The sequence below is a fragment of the Helianthus annuus genome, chromosome 8, assembly GCF_002127325.2.
Source record: "Helianthus annuus cultivar XRQ/B chromosome 8, HanXRQr2.0-SUNRISE, whole genome shotgun sequence".
Taxonomy (NCBI): Eukaryota; Viridiplantae; Streptophyta; class Magnoliopsida; order Asterales; family Asteraceae; genus Helianthus; species Helianthus annuus.
This window is the reverse complement of record NC_035440.2, coordinates 107249865-107258830: the sequence shown is the minus strand read 5'-3', so window position 1 is coordinate 107258830 and position 8966 is coordinate 107249865.

Sequence of the window (8966 nt, the reverse complement as noted above, 5' to 3'; positions counted from 1 at the left end):
TCATCAGTCTCTTTCTTCATTAAAACATGTTCACTGGCGGTTTGACTTTGGCATGCGTGAGTTTTTGTTGTTGAAGTAGCTTTTTTGTGGCCGTTTTGGATAGACAAAATGACATGAGTTTTTTTGTTTGAATGTTTATCTTCAAATCACTCATCAGTGTCATTCGTCTTTTCATTCCATTATAATATTCATCAAGAACAAAACACAAAAAATGACATAAGTCTGACACCAGCATCTTTTTGTTGAAGATTTGTCCATCTCATGCAGCAAAATGTTATTGAGTCACAACACCTCAGGCAAGAATGCATTCTACGAAATTTCGTATAGAACAATATTGAATATACAAGAAACGATGTTTGCCATTTTGGTATTTTACTGAGGAAATAGTGTATCTAAAAGAATCGTTGATTTATTGGAAACTTTGATGTTTGAGTGTTTTGGCGTTTTCTAAGATGATTGGTATATAGTAAAATATGACATTTTGAGTCGGTGTGTTTGATGTTAGTTTTTTGGCGTTTCTAAGATGAATGGTATATAGTAGTAAATATGGCGTTTCCGGTTCGGGGGATGTGTTTAATGAATGTCTGATATGTTTTGTTTATATAGGGATGTGTTTTGGCCCGTAATGGCGTTTTATTCATTAGTTTGGCCTTTTTTGTAGAGAAGTCTAAAGACCCTTTTACCCTTAATAAAGCGCGTCCACTTAATAGAATTCGTGTTATTTACGAAAACGCCACCGCGCCAATCTAGTCCATAGATTGTTTTGATCGGACGATCCATAAGCGTTCTCACACTTTCCACCGTTTTCTCTAAATCATGACCCTAATTATATAATGTAAATACTTAGACTTCATTAAAATTTCTTAAAAATAAATATCTTATTTTATAACAACAAAATATAAGTTATGTTTAACTTTTTTTTATTAAATTAAGAACTCTATATCAATAAACAAGTTGATAATTTTTTATAAAAAAATTTAGATTATGTTTGAACACATTTACAACTTGATTATAAATTGTCAGCTCTATTAACTCATTTAAATAAATAAGGTTGAATAAATTGTATTCGGGTTACACGTTTTTAATTAAAGGTTAATTGATATTTTTTACACAAATAAATATATAGAAAGGGTTACAATGTTTAATTTGAGTAAATGTGTAAAGGTTAAGAATTTTTCTGAAACTAACGCACACTTAAGTGCATGTGTGATGATGAAATGGAGTTTATTTAAAAGAATGCATAGTGGTGGTGTATGAACTCATTTTTCAAATTTCAGTTTAATCTCACATAGTCACAATATGTTGTTAGAGCAATCACAATATGGGTGTCCGGATGATGTGGCCGAAGAACCGGATGAAGGTGTTGGTTTGCCAACATTGTACGACACATCTGTTGGTGAATAACAGTTGAAAAGTTTGGAATTCGTAACTAGCTAGAGTGAAAAGTACGAAATTCTTGACTAGCTAGAGGCCGATGAGATATGTGGGGCCCTCCAACTCACACACACTCTCTCTCTCTCTCACACACATACACACACACACACACATATATATATATATATATATATATAGTAGGAGTTGGGTGGAAAGTCTATTTTTCCTAGAAAGTCTAGGAAGGAATAAGATTTGGACATGTGTCATTGAGGGATTTTAAGTAGAAGGGCTATCATGTAATTTCACATTTTAATTTTATTTTTGGAATGTATCTTCATTAACTAAAATTCCATGATTTTCGGAATTTTTATTGTTTTCGAATTCAAATCTGCAAGTCAATGTGTTTATCTGAAACTATCAGCATGTTCTTGGTGATGTGTTTTACCAGTCAGAGAGGTTGAAGTCAGTGTGTTTTAACAATCTAAAGTCAATATATAATCAGGTTGTGTTTTAACAGTTATTTTGCATTTTAACACTTTGAATGTGTTTTATGTTGTTGTCTATGTCACATTACATCACATTGTGTTTTTTGATGATTACATTACATCATAATGTGTTTTACAACAGTTTGTTTTTATACCGGAGTTTAACAAATCTGATTGTGTTTTAAGTCAGCAGATTTGCTGGAGGATTCTTTATATTGTGTTTTAACAGCAAGCAGATTCTTGACATTGTGTTTTAACAGCAAGCAGGCCATTGTGTTTTAACAGCAAGCAGATTCTTGACGCTGTGTTTTAACAGCAAGCAGATTCTTGACGCTGTGTTTTAACATCAAGCAGATTCTTGACGCTGTGTTTTAACAGCAAGCAGATTCTTGACGCTGTGTTTTAACATCAAGCAGATTCTTGACGTTGTGTTTTAATAGCAAGCAGATTCTTGATGCTGTGTTTTAACAGCAAGCAGATTCTTGACGCTGTGTTTTACATGTCTCTCTATAATCATCAATTAAAACAGAAAAAACACAGCCAAGTTACAAGCAGATTAAGACCGAAAACGTATATGCACTTCAAGAACTTTAATCACAACACAAGATATGAATACCTAGTGAAGAAAAGGGGTATCAACAAGCCTTGGAACCGAAATCTGAATGCTTTTGGGGTCCTGTTTTGCGTCACCAACAGCAAGGGGGAGTAGAGATCGCAGGTTTTATTATGTTTAGGGTTGGATTGGAGAGAGAAAGAGAGAAAATCAAATCAATAATGGAGAGAGAGAGGGAAAATCCCATGAAAGTAGGGATTGCAGTTATCTAATTGATTTAAAAAAACGGCCATTTGACAAAATTGCCCCTATTCATTTAAAACAATCAATTAATTAAACTCAAATATTACAAGATTGCCATTGATTTAATCTCAACCCTTAAACACACCAATCGAATGGACCAGATCGCTTCCTAGACTTTCTAGGAAAAACACACTTTCCGTGCGAACCCTACTATATATATATATATATATATATATATATATATATATATATATATATATATATATATATATATATATATATATAGAAACAGGATCAGGAGATAACGCCTGGAGATAACGCCTCAAAGTGTGAGAACGATTCTCAGCCACAAGATCTTAGTGATTTGTGGCTTAGATTGATGCGGTGACATTTTTGTAAATAATAGGGGCCTTGGAACTACCAGGAGGGGTAAAATAGGAAGATCCAAGCAAATGTGCACATGCTAATCACATGCCATTTTCCCCCATCATATTTAAACGACAATAACTTTTTTATACGTGATTATTTTTCGGAAAAAAATACACCATCAAACTCAGCGTTTTTTTATCTTTCCAACGAGTATACTATTGATATACTTTTCGAAAACAAATTAACTGGGTTTTATGGCGTTTTTCTGAATTGAGTGTTTTATGGCGTTTTAGACTAGATATTTTCATAGCATTTTTCTGAACTTGCTCCATAATAGCGCATCCCACATAATAACGCATGCCACATATTAGAGCATCTAGTACTAGAGCATCTATTAGAGCATCTGATTAGAGCATTTAGTACTAGAGCATCTATTATATTAGCGCATCAAACAATAGAGCATCTGCTGCTGCTCTATTCTGCATTGCTTGCATACTGCATTTGTTTTCTAAGCCTACATTTCTAACAATGTTTTTCTGAACTAGTTGTTTTATGGCGTTTTAACTAGGTATTTTCATTGCGTTTTTCTGAACTGAGTGTTTTATGGTGTTTTCAACTGAGTTTTTTCATGACGTTTTCTGAACTGGGTGTTTTATGGCGTTTTTAACTGGGTATTTTTCATGGCGTTTTTCTGAATTGGGTGTTTTTATGGCGTTTTATTTGAACAGCCAGTTCATGTTAGTGGGTTTTTTGACAATATTACTCCTTAGTGAAATTTAGCATCAATGCCACATGTCACCACCAAAATCGTTCTCACCGTTCTCACACATTTCAGCGTTTTCTCTAAATCCTGACCCTATATATATATATATATAGGGGGACCGCTAAAATGAAAACCATCTCCAGTTGTAAGAACCATGAGAACTACACCGTACGGGGCGAGTTGGACCAAAAATTTTTTTCATAAACGTAGGTGCGTGTATTATAAACACATTTGTAAAAAAATGCCGTGTGTGTAGTTTTGAGCACCACAAGTTTGTGTTTACGGGTACCATAAATTTTAAATTTTTTTTTTGAATTTTTTTACAAATGTGTTTATAATACACGCATCTACGTTTATGAAAAAAATTTTGGTCCAACTCGCTCCGGATCAAGAAGTTCTCATGGTTCTTACAACTGGAGGTGGTTTTCATTTTAGCGGTCCCCTATATATATATATATATATATATATATATAGGGTCAGGATTTAGAAAAAACGCTCAAAAGTGTGAGAACTGATGTGCGTGAAGTGTAATATATTTTAGATGTATATTTAAGCCCCTTTTTACACTTTTAGCCAAGTTTTAAATTTATAAAACACGATATTTACTAACACTAAACACACATATGGGCAAGTGCACCCATCGTGGACGTAGTATAGTGTTGGTAAGATACCGAGGTCGTCCAAGGACACAAGAGCTTTTAATACCGGTTTATCCTCAACGTCTAACCAAATCAAAAAGTGAGAAAAATGTTTAAACTAAGAAAAATAAAAACTAACTAAATGCTGAAAAATAAAATAAAAACAGATAGACAAGATGAATCACTTGGATCCGACACGTGTATTAGTATAACCTTTGATTATTTTCGCACTTTTGCACTTGTTTAAGAGATTATCTTAGTTATTGTAGTAGGCCCCTCTTTTGAAGGCGACGTTACCCTCAACCCAGTAGTTTGAGTCAGCAAGGATACAATCCTAAAGGGTCGGATTATTGAAAGATAATGAATTAAGTTATTAATGCAAATTGTGGTAGGCCCCGCTTTTGGCGGTGACGTTACCCTCGGCTAAGTAGTCTGAGTCAGCAGGGATACAGTCCTAAATAGTCGGGTTATAGTATTAATAGTAGTTAACTTATGAGGGGGTCAAAGAGTTTGGATCCCCGCCATCCAATACCTATGGGCATTGAAGGAGATCCTACTAAATTTGACCCAGGTCCCAAGCAGGACCTCTAAACGCTGAACAAGGGCAAGACCTTTACCAAACCGTTCCCTTAACCCCCGACCAGGTAGCCAACATACCTCCATATAGACCGTGGAGATATGAATGGTGAAAATCTTTTATTTTATATAGACAGTAAAATAATGCCAAGACACCACGGACAAACGATAAGGAAAGATCACCTTCAACATAAGTAACTAGTTATTAAAGTCATTAATACAAAACCAAATAAAAAGTGCAAAAGATTAAAAATAAAAAGTATTATACTAAACACTTGTCTTCACCAAGTGATGTAAGAGACTTAGGCAAACATGGCCTTGATTGTCAAGAACTCTTACGATCAATCTTGGATCCCGAGACGACTCACACACTCTACGATGGACAATGGATGATGGTGGTGGATGATGGTGTTATGGTGGTGGTGGGTGGTGGATGAGGTGTGAGAGAGGTGGTGTGCCAAGGGATGAGAGAGAATGAAGCCAAGCTCCTCTATTTATAGGATGAACAGAAGGCTGGACACGGCCCCGTGTCCGCTGGACACGGCCCCGTGCCCGTCTGACATTCTCTCACTTCATTAATTGTAATTGCGAATTACAATTAATGCGCCTGCTGTACTTTCACCACGCCCCCGTGCTCGCTGGACACGGCCCCGTGGTGGGCAATGGAAGCTTCTACTGGTTTGTCTTTTCTACTGCTTCCTGGGCACGCCCCCGTGTTCGCTGGACACGGGGTGTGTTCAGACTCTGTTTCTTCTCCTTTGCCTTGGGAGGTGCCGTTGAGGGTCCGGGCAGTCCACTTTTGTTCCTTTTCTTGTATTTTATGGTAGAATTAGTTGTCTTTTTGCTTCTTTTGTGATTTTGAGCTCATTTCATCCTGAAAATACAAAAGGAAGACAAAAACACTCTTTTTCCAACATTAGTACTTAAAAAGGGTTAGTTTTATGCCTTAATTGATGTGATTTATATGTTGCATTTTACACACATCAAATACCCCCACACTTGAACTTTTGCTTGTCCTCAAGCAAAACTCTTTAAATGTAGCTTACACTCCCAAATGGAATAGGTAGAAGAGAAGTTTTTTTAGCTTGTCCTAGAGTGTCGAGAATCCAAGGCTTTTATAGGTTTTATTTTTATTTATTTACAATCCTATTCGTTATGATTTATTTTGAACGTTTCATAAGATGAATTACTTATTTGGGCATAGCATGCCTTATTAAAATTCCATTTATATACAAGTTCACATACCTCACGGGAGATCACTCAACACTCGGCCGAAGGTGTATATTTTTAGTGAATCACTCGAGAGCGGCACGGAACTCACGTCTTCCATAGGCTTGCCAAGCAATCAATCCTCCTCCTTTTTAACTTTTTACCTTTGTAAATATCAAGAGGACTTTTTGGGTGAAGGCTTGGGTTTAAAGGTGGGTGGTTGGTTAGTGGTTAGTAAAAAGGGCGAAAATCGTAACAAGCGTCGGTTTTCGTGAAGTACCTTGTTTTTAGTGACTTTTTTATTTTGAAGTATTTCTACAAACAAGCTTTTATAGCTTTTGTTTGTTTTTGACTTCATCATCATCATTTTTTTTTTTAATCGTCACATAAAAAGGTGAGTTTACGAAAAAGCGAACTTGTTACTTAAAAAAAAATAAATAAAAAGGTTTTTGGTGGGTAAAAAGAGTTTTGGGGTAATGAAATGAAAGGTTTAGGCTCAAAGGGGCTATCTAGGGGGATTTTGGGTAGGTAAAAAAAATGAAAAATAATGGTTTTGAAAGAAAAAATGGTTAGTCCTAATGCCTCCATCATTTACTTACTTGGGTTTAAGTTGGTAAGGACCAGGAATGTATCGTTGTGGCAAGTTCTAGATTTATAAGGACCGAGCGGCTATTCACACAAGAAACGAAAAATGAGCATTTAATCTAAATATGTGTATTTTTGTGCTCAATAAAGGCTCAAAACTCACTTTTGTGGGAATGGGTTTTTAATGTGACCAAGCATATATAATCGAATTTTTAACTAGACTTGTTATACCGTTTCATAATTTTCTTATGTTGGTTCTTTTTTTTATCACGACGCTATCGGTTGTAAACTTGTAAAAATATAACCTTTTTAGAACTTGTTATTCCCAACTTAAACTAAGACAAGTAAAAAAAAATGAAAAAGTTTTTGAAAAAATTTGGGGTGTTTAGCGGTTCCAATAGAGTTTTGTGTAAGGCTTGTGTTTAGGATTTTGCAAAATTTCAAGGGTTTTAGCATCCCCCCCACACTTAAATTACACATTGTCCTCAATGTGTCCAAAAATAATGTTTTTGGTTGATTAGAATGTATAAAAGTGGGTTAAAAAGCAAAGATTTATGTTACTGGCATCCTGGACACGGCCCCGTGTTGACCGGGCACGGCCCCGTGGTCAAGTGCCAGTAACAAAAATTACAGAATTGAAACAGAAGCCTGGACACGGGGGCGTGTCCGCTGAACACGGCCCGTGTCCAGTTACCTGAACTGGGTGATTTTCTGCAGGGGCTCAGCACGGGGCCGTGTTGGTTGGGCACGGCCCGTGTTGAGCCTTCTGTGATGGAGATTTTTGTCGGGTTGCTCTGTTCTTCGTGCATGGTTCCATTTTTCTCGTTCCCTTTTTCATCCATTACCACCATGAGTGTGTTTTATACTCACGACAACCATCAATCATAAAAATCATCATAGCATTGCAAATCATAGAGAGACATTACATTAAGTTAGCTAAATAACTAGGGGATACATAAGGTTATCATAAGGGTTCTACTTATTTAAGAAAATTTCGGGAATAACTTCCCGATGTAGTAACTCTCTCTAGCCGATGGCTCCTCGATTGTCATTCAAAGCCATTCTTCTATCTCCCTTGGGAGGTAAAAGGTAGCTTCATTCTCTTCGATGTCTCGAGGAGGAACGCTCACCGGGACTCCTTGCACCACCCTTGGTTGAGGTACTTGGTGCATGGCGTGCCATTCTGCTGGAATGATGACCTCGGGTACTACATTCCACGCCCTTTGGGTTATCACCGGGACCAAAGGCGGGGAAGCGAGAAGGTTTAATCTCTGGTGCAGGAGATTTACTTCTCGTAGGCAGCCCTCCAAACCTACCGTCAGATGATTAATACGATCCACCAAAGCTTCTTCTACTCCCGTCATCTCGTCTATGGCTTCCCTCAAAGCGTAAACGTAGTTTACTAGGGAATCCTCTGCCGTAGACGACCTCCTTCCATTTCGGTTATTTCTCGAAGATGTTCCGCTGTTTCTGCTGGCCATTTTCTGCGAAATAATCCGAAGATAACTAAACTTTTGCAAAACAGTACCTCGAACACGGCCCCGTGCTCAGTGAGCACGGCCCCGTGTTCAGCTATCTGCAGGATTGTTGTCTAACGACTCCAGGTTTTTAAATTATTCTAATACACTTTTATTGTGTTTTAAGCTTTGATAATTTAAAACAAAGTTATAGAACTAACTTTAGACAAGAATCCGTAGCAAAAACTCCTACAAACCTTTCATAGAAGGTTGGAATCATGGGTTTCCAAGCTTCCATGGAGGTAAGGTTTGAAAAATTTTTGGAAGAAGGAGAAATGAACAAAAGTGGAAAAGACAAGATGGTCCTTAGGAACCTTCTTTTAGCACTTACCTAGGATGGTATATGTGAAGATCCCAGGAATCTCTGCTTGGTGAAGTGGTCAAAAATGAGCAGGATTCAGGCTGCATTTAAAGAAAATGACAGCACACTGGACACGGCCCCGTGTCCGCTGGACACGGCCCCGTGTGCAGAGAAAATCCTGACACATTTTGTCCGTATTCTGACAGAATCAGCAGAGAATCTTCTGAGTGAACACGGGGGCGTGTTGACCGGGCACGGCCCCGTGTCGGCAGGCTGTTTTATGGAGTTTTGTTTCTTACTAAGGAGCTAATCTATATCGAGTGGCTCTTGACTTGTTGGAACAACCCCAAAGT